Raw genomic sequence first — 12,290 nt, forward strand, 5'->3', positions numbered from 1 at the left:
CCCAAGTTGTGAATGGCAGCTCCCACTGGAATCCAAAAATGAGATTTTTTTTCCCTCCTTTATCTCCGCAGGGAAATCTTTGCCTGGTACAGCCCCAGCCTTTCGCTTCACAGCCCAAGGAATTTTTAACTCGGAATAATTTTTAACTTTTGCTCCTTTCCCGACAAAGGAAAAACAAAATGAGGCTCCGGAGGTTTCGCTCCGTTGGGTTTTAGAAGGAAAAAGTTGGATTTTTTTGGTTGGAAAAAGGGATTTAATTTTTATTTTTATTTTTTTTTTAATTTTTTTTTAATTTTTTTCTGGTTTTTAGGGAGGAATTAAAGGATTTTTATGGGAAAAATAGAGGAAAAATAGAGGAAAAATAAAAGATTTTTTTGGTTTTTATGGGAAAAAAAATGAGGAAAAATAAAAGATTTTTTGGTTTTTTTTTTACTTTGTTTGAAAAGATAGAAATAAAATTTTTTCCTGGTTTTTAGGGAAGGAATTAAAGGGTTTTTATGGGAAAAAGAAAAGATTTTTTGGGGTTTTTTTTCCCTTTGTTTGAAAAGATAAAAATTATTTTTTTTCCCTCATTTTTCCTGGTTTTTATGGAAAAAAAAATGAGGAAAAATAAAAGATTTTTTGGGTTTTTTTTTTCTTTGTTTGAAAAGATTTAAATTATTTTTTTTCCTCATTTTTCCTGGTTTTTAGGGAAGGAATTAAAGGATTTTTATGGGAAAAAATGAGGAAAAATAAAAGATTTTTGGGGTTTTTTTTTTCCTTTGTTTGAAAAGATAAAAATTATTTTTTTTCCTGGTTTTTAGGGAAGGAATTAAAGGGTTTTTATGGGAAAAATAAAAGATTTTTTGTGTATTTTTTCCCTTTGTTTGAAAAGATAAAAATTAACTTTTTTCCCTATTTTTTTTTCTGATTTTTTCCTGATTTTTAGGGAAGGAATTAAAGGATTTTTATGGGGAAAAATGAGGAAAAATAAAAGATTTTTTGGTGTTTTTTTTTCTTTGTTTGGAAAGATTTAAATTATTTTTTTTCCTCATTTTTCCTGGTTTTTAGGGAAAAAAATGAGGAAAAATAAAAGATTTTTTGTGGTTTTTTTCCCTTTGTTTGAAAAGATTTAAATTATTTTTTTTCCTCATTTTTCCTGGTTTTTAGGGAAGGAATTAAAGGATTTTTATGGGAAAAAATGAGGAAAAATAAAAGATTTTTTTGGTTTTTATGGGAAAAAAAATGAGGAAAAATAAAAGATTTTTGGGGTTTTTTTTTTCCTTTGTTTGAAAAGATAAAAATTATTTTTTTCCTGGTTTTTAGGGAAGGAATTAAAGGGTTTTTATGGGAAAAATAAAAGATTTTTTGTGTATTTTTTCCCTTTGTTTGAAAAGATAAAAATTAACTTTTTTCCCCTATTTTTTTTTCTGATTTTTTCCTGATTTTTAGGGAAGGAATTAAATGGTTTTTATGGGAAAAAAATGAGGAAAAATAAAAGATTTTTTGGTGTTTTTTTTTCTTTGTTTGGAAAGATTTAAATTATTTTTTTTCCTCATTTTTCCTCGTTTTTAGGGAAAAAAATGAGGAAAAATAAAAGATTTTTTGTGTTTTTTTCCCTTTGTTTGAAAATATATAAATTATTTTTTTTCCTCATTTTTCCTGTTTTTTTTTAGGGAAGGAATTAAAGGATTTTTATGGGGAAAAATGAGGAAAAATAAAATATTTTTTTGGTTTTTATGGAAAAAAATGAGGAAAAATAAAAGATTTTTTTGGTTTTTTTTCCCTTTGTATGAAAATATATAAATTAATTTTTTCATGATTTTTTAGGGAAGGAATTAAAGGATTTTTATGGGGAAAAATGAGGAAAAATAAAAGATTTTTTGGTGTTTTTTTCCCTTTGTTTGAAAAGATAAAAATTAATTTTTTTTTGGGTTGTGGTTAAAGCAGCAGAAAAGGAAATTAATTCATGATTTTGATCATTGAAATGGGAAAAAAATGACAATTTATTTATATTTTTATTATTTTTATTTATTTCAGGGTTGAAATTTCACTCAGAAAATGGGAAAATTCACTTTAAAACACACAAGAAATGGAAAAAAAAGACAAAATTTGGTAAAGAACCAACATTTTATTGATATTTTTATTCTTTTTTATTTATTTCAGGCACATTTCACTCAGAAAATGGGAAAATTCACTTTAAAACACACAAAGAAATAGAAAAAACAGACAAAATTTGGTAAAGAACCAACATTTTATTGATATTTTTATTCTTTTTTATTTATTTCAGGCACATTTTACTCAGAAAATGGGAAAATTCACTTTAAAACACACAAGAAATAAAAAAAAATCCCATTTAAACCTCAAAAAATCCCCAATTTTTACCCCCCAAAAAATCCCATTTAAACCTCAAAAATTCCCCATTTAAAAATCCCATTTAAACCCCAAAAATCCCCATTTAAACCCCAAAAAATCCAATTTAAAAATCCCATTTAAACCCCAAAAATTCCCATTTAAACCCCAAAAAATCCCATTTAAAAATCCCATTTAAACCCCAAAAAATCCAATTTAAAAATCCCATTTAAACCTCAAAAATTCCCATTAAAAATCCCATTTGAACTTAAAAAAATCCCATTAAAAAATCCCATTTAAACCCTCAAAAAATCCCATTTAAACCCTCAAAAAATCCCATTTAAAATTCCCATTTAAACCCCAAAAAATCTCATTTAAACCTCCAAAAAATCCCATTAAAAAATCCCATTTAAACCTCAAAAAATCCCATTTAAACCTCAAAAAATCCCCATTTAAAAATCCCATTTAAACCTCCAAAAAATCCCCATTTAAACCTCCAAAAATCCCATTTAAAAATCCCAATTAAACCTCCAAAAAATCCCATTTAAACCCCAAAAAATCCCATTAAAAATCCCCTTTAAACCTCAAAAAATCCCCATTTAAAAATCCCATTTAAACCTCCAAAAAATCCCATTAAAAATCCCATTTAAACCCCAAAAATCCCATTTGAACCTCCAAAAATCCCATTTAAAAATCCCCTTCAAACCCCAAAAAATCCCACTTAAACCCCCCACTTAAAAATCCCATTTAAACCTCCAAAAATCCCCAATTTTTACCCACAAAAAATTCCCATTTAAACCTCAAAAAATCCCATTTAAACCCTCAAAAAATCCCATTTAAAATTCCCATTTAAACCTCCAAAAAATCCCATTTAAACCTCCAAAAATCCCATTAAAAATCCCCTTTAAACCCCAAAAAATCCAATTTAAAAATCCCCTTTAAACCCCAAAAAATCCAATTTAAAAATCCCATTTAAACCCCCAAAAAATCCCATTTAAAATTCCCATTTAAACCTCAAAAAATCCCATTTAAAAATCCCCTTTAAACCCCCAAAAATCCCATTAAAAATCCCCATTTAAACCTCCAAAAAATCCCATTTAAAATCCCCTTTAAACCCCCAAAAATCCCATTTAAAAATCCCCTTTAAACCTCCAAAAAATCCCATTTAAAAATCCCATTTAAACCTCCAAAAAATCCCATTTAAACCCCAAAAAATCCCATTAAAAATCCCCTTTAAACCTCCAAAAAATCCCAATTTTTCCCCTCCAAGTTTGCGCCAAGTCGAGCTGTTGATTCCCAGGAGGAAAATGAATTTATTTTTCCACGAAAAAAAATCCCGATTTAAACCTCAAAAAATCCCCAATTTTTACCCACAAAAAATTCCCATTTAAACCTCAAAAAATCCCATTTAAACCTACAAAAATCCTCAATTTTTATCCACCAAAAATCCCATTTAAACCTCAAAAAATCCCATTTAAAAATCCCATTTTAACCTCAAAAATTCCCATTTAAACCTCAAAAAAATCCCATTTAAACCTCCAAAAAATGCCAATTTTTCCCCTCCAAGTCTGCGCCCAGTGGAGCTGTTGATTCCCAGGAGGAAAATGAATTTATTTTTCCAGCAAAGCCCAAAGGAGGCGGAACCGGGACAGAGTTCGGGTGTTTTTATTGTTTTGTGCTCGTTAAATTCTGTTTATTTGGATTTTTGTGTCTCTGCACCTGCGGCTCCTGCACAGGGAGGGAGGAGAAATTCAATAATTAAAGGGGAAAATGAGTTGGTGTTAATTGGTGGAGTGGGGAAAGGAGATGGGAAAATAGAAAATAAAATAAAATAAAAATAATAAAAATAAAATAAAATAAAATAAAAATAAAAAATTAAAATAAAGTAAAATAAAATAAAAATTTAAAGTAAAGTAAAATAAAATAAAAATTTAAAATAAAGTAAAATAAAATAAAAATTTAAAATAAAAATTTAAAAGAAAGTAAAATAAAATGAAATATTAAATATCAAATATTAAATATTGAATGAAAATGAAATGAAATAAAACAGTAAAAATGAAATAAAAAGGAAATGAAAATAAAATAAAAAATAAAATATGAAATAAAATATGAAATAAAAAATGAAATAAAATAAAATAAAATAAAAATAAAAAGTTAAAATAAAGTAAAATAAAATGAAATATTAAATATTAAAATATTAAATAAAAATGAAATTAAATAAAACAGTAAAAAATGAAATTAAAGGAAATGAAAATAAAATAAAATATGAAATAAAATGTGAAATAAAATATGAAATAAAAAATGAAATAAAATGGAATAAAATGTGAAATAAAATAGAAAAGAAAATAAATAAAATAAAAATTGAAATAAAATAAATAAAAATAAAATAATAAAATAAAATAATAAAATAAATGAATGAAAAATGAAATAAAAAGAAATAAAAATGGAATAAAAAATGGAATAAAAATGAATTAAATAATAAAAAAATTGAATCAAATAAAATATAAAAAATGAAATGAAAAATGAAATGAAATTAAATAATAAAATAAAAATGAAATAAAACTGAAATAAAAAATGAAATAATAATGAAATAAAAATGAAATAATAAAAATGAAGAAATGAAATAAAAAATAAAATAAAAAATGAAATAAAATAAAGTAATAAAATAAAAAACCACCATAAAATAAAATAGAATAAAATAATAAAATAATAAAAATTAAAAAAAAGAAATAAAAAATGAAGTGAAATAAAATAAAAAATAAAATAAAAAAAAAGAAATTAAAAATGAAATAATAAAATAAAATAAAAATAAAATTGAAATGAAATAAAACAATATAATATGAAATTAAATAATAAAATAATATAAAAGAAAATGATAAAAGAATAAGATAAAATAAAATAATAACTAAGAAGCTGAGCAGCTGCACAATTAAAGGTTCGTTAAAAACAACTCGTTAATTGGCTCTGGGGGTTGGGTGGGGAAAGCAGCTGGGAAAATATAAAATAAAATAAAATAAAATAAAACAAAGTAAAATAAAATAATAATAAAATAAAATAAAATAAAATAAAATAAAATAAAATTGAAATGAAATGAAATAAAAAAATAAAATAAAAAATGAAATGAAATAAAGAAAAAAATGAAATAAAAAGAAAATAAAGTAATAAAAAATAATAGAATAAAGTAATAAAATAAAATGAAAGAAAAAATGAAATTAAAAATGAAATAAAAATGAAATAAGAACAAAACTAAAAATTAAATAAAAAATGAAATAAAATAATCAAAAAATGAAATGAAATAAAATAAAATAAAATAAAATAAAATAAAATAAACAATTTGTTCCAACAAACACTGAAAATGATGGAAAAGAGACTCAGGAAAGTTGAAATACAAATTTTATTCCAATAAAAAAAAAAGCAGAAAAACCAGAACCTGCAAGAGAAAAAAACCCCAAAATTAACAACAAAAACAATTTAACAATTCTTAATTCTTTTAAAATAAAACAACAATTAATAAACTCAATAAAACAAAGATATTTCACCAAAAAAATTTAAGACTTGAAAAAAATCTCATTTTTTTTTTTCCTCATCCCAAAAATTTTTTTGTGGATTTTGTCCTTCCCCAGCCGAGCTCAGCTTTTCATCCTCCAGAAAAAAATCAGATTTTTTTTTCTTATTATTTTTATTATTTTTATTATTTTTATTATTTTTATTTTTCTGGGATTTTATTATTTTATTATCCCAGGACCGTTGGGGCCTTATCAGGTCTGAGATAAGAGAACAAAGGTTTGGAACTGGAATTTACCAAGTCGGGTTTGCCGGGGGGAAAAACTGCAATTTTCGGGTCCAAAGGGAATTAAAAATTTGATCTATTGGGAATTATTTGAAATTTGGGGTCTCGGCATCAATTTTCTGGGTGAAAATCCGGAATTTTTGGGTCCAAAGGGAATTAAAAATTTGATTTATTGGAAAATTGGGGTCCCAGCTCAACTTTTCTGGGTTAAAATTTGGGATTTGTTGGTCCAAAGGGAATGAAAAATTCAATTTTCTGGGAATTATTGGGAATTTGGAGTCTCAGCTCAACTTTTAGGGGTTAAAATCCAGGATTTGTTGGTCAAAAGGGAATTAAAAAATTGGATTTATTGGAAAATTGTGGCTCCAGCTCCAATTTTCTGGGTTAAAATTTGGGATTTGTTGGTTCAAAGGGAATTAAAAATTTGATTTATTGGGAATTATTGGGAATTTGGGGTTCCAGCTCAACTTTTCTGGGTTAAAATCTGGGATTTGTTGGTTCAGAGGGGATTAAAAAATTGGATTTATTGGGAATTATTGGGAATTTGGAGTCTCAGCTCAACTTTTAGGGGTTAAAATCCTGGATTTGTTGGTCCAAAGGGAATTAAAAATTTGATTTATTGGAAAATTGCGGTTCCAGCTCAACTTTTCTGGGTTAAAATCCAGGATTTGTTGGTTCAGAGGGAATTAAAAAATTGGATTTATTGGGAATTATTTGAAATTTGGGGTCTCAGCATCAATTTTATGGGTTGAAATCTTGGATTTGTTGGTCAAAAGGGAATTAAGAATTCGATTTATTGGGAATTATTGGGAAATTTGGGTCTCAGCATCAATTTTCTGGGTGAAAATCCGGAATTTTTGGGTCCAAAGGGAATTAAAAATTTGATTTATTGGAAAATTGCGGTTCCAGCTCAACTTTTATGGGTTAAAATTTGGGATTTGTTGGTTCAAAGGGAATGAAAAATTCAATTTTCTGGGAATTATTGGGAATTTGGAGTCTCAGCTCAACTTTTAGGGGTTAAAATCCTGGATTTGTTGGTCCAAAGGGAATTAAAAATTTGATTTATTGGAAATTTGGGGTCCCAGCTCAACTTTTCTGGGTTAAAATTTGGGATTTTCTGGTCCAAAGGGAATTTAAAATTTGATTTATTGGGAATTATTGGGAAATTTGGGGTCTCAGCATCAATTTTATGGGTGAAAATCTGGAATTTTTGGGTCCAAAGGGAATTAAAAATTTGATTTATTGGAAATTTGTGGTTCCAGCTCAGTTTCTTCGGGTTAAAATTCATTTTTAGGAGGATTTTTCTCGCTGCCTTTTACTCCCCCCAGTGGCCGCAGCTTCAGGGATTTCCTGGGAGGAAAAGCAAAAAAATTCATTAAATTAATATGAAATCCATGGAATTAAAAAAGAAAAATAAAGAAAAAAAATTCATTAAAAAGTCCCAAATTTTCCCCCAAAAAATCCCAAAAATTATCCTGAAAAAAGGTCAAAATTTCCCCAAAAAAAGGTCAAAAATTTCCCCAAAAAAGCTCAAAAATTCCCCCACAAAAAGCCCAAAAATTCCCCAAAAAAAAGCTCAAAATTCCCCCTAAAAAAGCAAAAAAATTCCCCCCAAAAAAGGTCAAAATTTCCCCCTAAAAAAGCTCAAAATTCCCTCCCAAAAAAGGTCAAAATTCCTCCTAAAAAAGGTCAAAATTCCCTCCCCAAAAAAGCAAAAAATTCCCCTCAAAAAAGCTCAAATTTCCCTCCAAAAAAGCCCAAAATTCCCTCCCCAAAAAAGGTCAAAATTTCCCCCAAAAAAGATCAAATTTCTCCCCAAAAAAGCTAAAAATTCCTCCAAAAAACCTCAAAATTCCTCCTAAAAAAGGTCAAATTTCCCCCCAAAAAAGCTAAAAAATTCCCCCCAAAAAAGCTCAAAATCCTCCCAAAAAAAGCCCAAAAATTCTCCAAAAAAATCTAAAAATTCCCCCCCAAAAAATCTCAAAATTCCCACCAAAAACCCTCAAAATTCCTCCTTAAAAAGGTCAAAATTCCCTCCCAAAAAGCTCAAATTTCCCCCCAAAAAAGGTCAAAATTTCCCCCCAAAAAAGCCTCAAAATTCCTTCTAAAAAAGCAAAAAAAATCCCCCCAAAAAAGCTCAAAAATTACCCCCAAAAAAGCTCAAAATTTGCCCCAAAAAAGGTCAAAATTCCCCCCCAAAAACCTCAAAATTCCTCCTAAAAAAGGTCAAAATTCCCCCCAAAAAAGCCCCAAAATTCGCCCAAAAAAACCTCAAAAATTCTCCAAAAAAAGCTCAAAATTCCCCCCAAAAAAGCCCAAAATCCCCCCCCCAAAAAAGCCCAAAAACTCTCTCAAAAAAAAAATCAAAATTCCCCCCAAAAAAGCTCAAAATTCCCCCAAAAAAGCAAAAAAATTCCCCCAAAAAAAGCTCAAAATTCCCTCCCAAAAAGCTCAAAATTCCTCCTAAAAAAGGTCAAAAATTCCCCCCAAAAAAGCTCAAAATTCCCCCCAAAAAAGCCCAAAATTTGCCCAAAAAAAGCCCCAAAATTCCCCCAAAAAAGCCCAAAAGTCCCAAAAGAAAAGTTTAAATCTCTTTATTTTTGGCACATTTTACAAATCTACAAATCCAGGGGATATTTGGGGTGGTTAAAATTGAATTTAAAAACAAAATTTTGGTGTTTTTAACAAAGGAATTCACAGGAAAAGGAAAAAAACACAGAAAATTCAATCCCAAAACTCAAAATTAAATTCACAAAAATTAATTTTGACCCCAAAATTGAATCTAAAACCACAAAATTCGACCCCAAAATTCAAAATTTGGGGGATTTTAACGTTTTTCTGGGTAAAAAATTGAGGATTTTCAAGGTAAAAAAAATCACTGACAGAAAGTTGATTTTTAATCACACACAGAATTTGATTTTTTGATTTTTAATTACAGAAATTAAGAATTTTAATCACACAAAAATCTCATTTTTAGACACACAAAAATCTCATTTTTAGACGCGTAAAAATCCCATTTTTAATCTCAGAAAATCTCATTTTTAGACACACAAAAATCCCATTTTTGGACACACAAAAATCCCATTTTTCATCCCCCAAAAATCCCATTTTTCACCCCCCAAAAATCCCATTTTTCACCCCACAAAATCTCATTTTTAGACACATAAAAATCCCATTTTTCACCCCCCCAAAAATCCCATTTTTCACCCCCCCAAAAATCCCATTTTTCACCCCCCCAAAAATCCCATTTTTCATCCCACAAAATCTCATTTTTAGACACATAAAAATCCCATTTCAACCCCTCAAAAATCCCATTTTCAACCCCCCAAAAATCCCATTTTTAGACACACAAAAATCCCATTTTCAGACACACAAAAATCCCATTTTCAGACACACAAAAATCCCATTTTCATCCCCCAAAAATCCCATTTTTCATCCCACAAAAATCCCATTTTTGACACACAAAAATCCCATTTTTAACCCCACAAAAATCCCATTTTTCATCCCCCAAAAATCCCATTTTTGGTGCAATTCCTTGGAATATTTTTAATTTTTTTTTTTTTGCATAGTTTCCTCCTTTTATTTTTTCCCCCCTTTTGGAATTTGGGAAAAAAAAAATCCTCAGGAATTCCAAAAAAATATTATTTTTTAAAAGAAATAATTCCAGGAATTTCTACTTGGGAAATTGAGGGAAAAAAAAATTAAATTATTTCAGAAAAAAAAATTTTGAAAATGATCAAAATTCCAAGTTGAAAATTCCCAAAAAAAACCCCAAAAATTTTAAAAATGGGAAAATTTTCAACTGGAATTCCTTGACCAAGAGGAAAATAATAAAATTAATTTTATTTCTCAAAATAAAGAGGGAAAAAATCTGGAATTTCAAAAGTTTTTTTAGCACAAGGAGCTTCTCCATGATTTGGGGTTTTATCCCTAAAAAATTCCACAAAAATCTCATTTTTTCTGTATTTTTTTTTTAAGGAGATAAAAAAATCAAAACCAACAACCTCAAAAAATCCCAGAAAAAAATTAGGATTATTTTGTGAGATAAATTCATTTTTTTCCCATCCTAAATTCTCCTCTTGGAAGGTTTTAAATCCTAAAAAAAAATATGGATTTTTTTCCATGGAGGGGGAGGGAAAATCCAAGAATTTCCTTCTCATTTTTCCCCTAAAAATAAAAATTAAAAATTTGGGGGAAAAAAGGAGCAGCACAAAGAGCTGGGAATGGTCAGAACTGGAATTCCAGGGGGGGAAAGGGAATTTTCCAGGGATTTGGGATTTGGGATGGATTTGGGATCCAGCCCAGCCAGAAGGAAAAGAGTTGGAATTTCAGGGGATGAAAGGGAATTTTCCATGGATTTGGGATTTTGGATGGATTTGGGATTTGGGAGGGATTTGGGATGGATTTGGGATCCACCCCAGACAGGAGGAAAAGAGTTGGAATTTCAGGGGATGAAAGGGACTTTATTCCATGGATTTGGGATTTTGGATGGATTTAGGATGTGTAAAGGATGGGTAAAGGATGGATTTGGGATCAAATTTGGGATTTAGGATGGATTTAGGATCGATCCCAGCCAGGAAGAAGAGAGTTGGAATTTCGAGGGATGAAAGGGAATTTTTCTGTGGATTTGGGATTTAGGATGGATTTGGGATCCAGCCCAGCCAGGAGGAAAATAGCTGGAATTCCAGGGGATGAAAGGGAATTTTTCTGTGGATTTGGGATTTAGGATGGATTTGGGATCCAGTCCAGCCAGAAGGAAAAGAGTTGGAATTCCAGGGGATGAAAGGGAATTTTTCTGTGGATTTGGGACAGATTTAGGATGGGTTTGGGATCCAGTCCAGCCAGAAGGAAAAGAATTGGAATTCCAGGGGGTGACAGGGACTTTTCCATGGATTTAGGATGGGTTAAGGATGGATTTGGGATGGATTTGGGACAGGTTTTGGGATGGATTTAGGATGGATTTGGGATCAATCCCAGATCAATCCCAGCCAGGAGGAAAACAGTTGGAATTCCAGGGGGGGAAAGGGAATTTTCCATGGATTTGGGACAGATTTAGGACAGATTTGGGATCCAGTCTGGCCAGAAGGAAAAGAGTTGGAATTCCAGGGGGTGACAGAGACTTTTCCATGGATTTAGGATGGATTTGGGATCCAGCTCAGCCAGGAGGTAAAGAGTTGGAATTTCAGGGAGTGAAAGGGAATCTTCCGTGGATTTGGGATGGATTTAGGACAGATTTGGGATCCAGCCTGGCCAGAAGGAAAAGAGTTGGAATTCCAGGGGGTGAAAGGGAATTTTCCATGGATTTAGGACGGATTTCGGACAGGTTTAGGGATGAATTTAGGATCAATCCCAGCCAGAAGGAAAATAACTGGAATTCCACGGGGTGAGAGAGACTTTTCCATGGATTAAAGACGGATTTAGGATGGATTTAGGATGGATCCCAGATCAATCCCAGCCAGAAGGAAAAGAGTTGGAATTCCAGGAGGTGAAAGGGAATTTTCCATGGATTTGGGATGGATGAATCCCAGATAAACCTCAGCCAGGAGGAAAATCTGAAATTCCAGGGGGTGAAAGGGAATTTTCCATGGATTTAGGACGGATTTGGGACGGATTTAGGGATGGATCCCAAATCAATCCCAGCCAGAAGGAAAAAAGTTGGAATTCCAGGGGTTGACAGAGACTTTTCCATGGATTTGGGCCCCTCAGGTTTGGATGGAAAAGCTGGAAGAGGGAAACCCAACCAGGAAAATAAAAATAAAAATAAAATTCCCTTTCCAGCTATTTTAAACTTCCCCAAATTCCAAAAAGATCCGTGGGAGATGTTGAGGCTGGTGCTTGGAATTCAGGAATCCCTCTGGAGCTGCCCTGCAAATTCCAGGGGATTTATCCCAAAAAAAATCCCATTTTTCCATGAACAGGAGTGGAAAAAATGGGATTTTTTTCCCTCCAATCCCTTCAGCTCATCCCCCCAAAAAATCCCTGATTTTTGGGAAAAATCCCAACCCCAGGAATTCTCTCATTTCCACATTTTATCCAAGGATTGAGCTGGAAAAAATCCCCCCAAAAATCAAATTTTGGGATTGGAGCACCAAGAGAGAAGGAAAAACTCTCCCAGGGATTTGTTTCCAAAAAAAATCTGCATCTTAATTGTAATTGTGATTAATTAATC

The sequence above is a fragment of the Zosterops lateralis genome, assembly GCF_965231275.1.
Source record: "Zosterops lateralis genome assembly, chromosome: 22".
In the NCBI taxonomy this organism is placed as follows: domain Eukaryota; kingdom Metazoa; phylum Chordata; class Aves; order Passeriformes; family Zosteropidae; genus Zosterops; species Zosterops lateralis.